The sequence below is a fragment of the Penaeus monodon genome, chromosome 22 (assembly GCF_015228065.2).
Source record: "Penaeus monodon isolate SGIC_2016 chromosome 22, NSTDA_Pmon_1, whole genome shotgun sequence".
NCBI lineage: Eukaryota > Metazoa > Arthropoda > Malacostraca > Decapoda > Penaeidae > Penaeus > Penaeus monodon.
Window position 1 is genome coordinate 42889736 of NC_051407.1, and position 204 is coordinate 42889939.

A 204-nucleotide genomic window follows, 5' to 3' on the forward strand; every position below is an offset into this window, starting at 1 on the left:
AAGGAAAGGGAGTAGGCCCGGGTTTACGCCCCCAAGGGGCAACCTTCCCTGAGGTTGACTTTTACATCTTTTAAACCCTCGCTGACTTTAATGGGGTTTTTTGGGACTTGGGAAACCCCGGGTAAAAAGAATTTTTTTTTGGGGGGGAATTTTGGTTTTTATTGGGGACTTATGTAATGCTAAAGTACATTGCTCGGGCCCCCC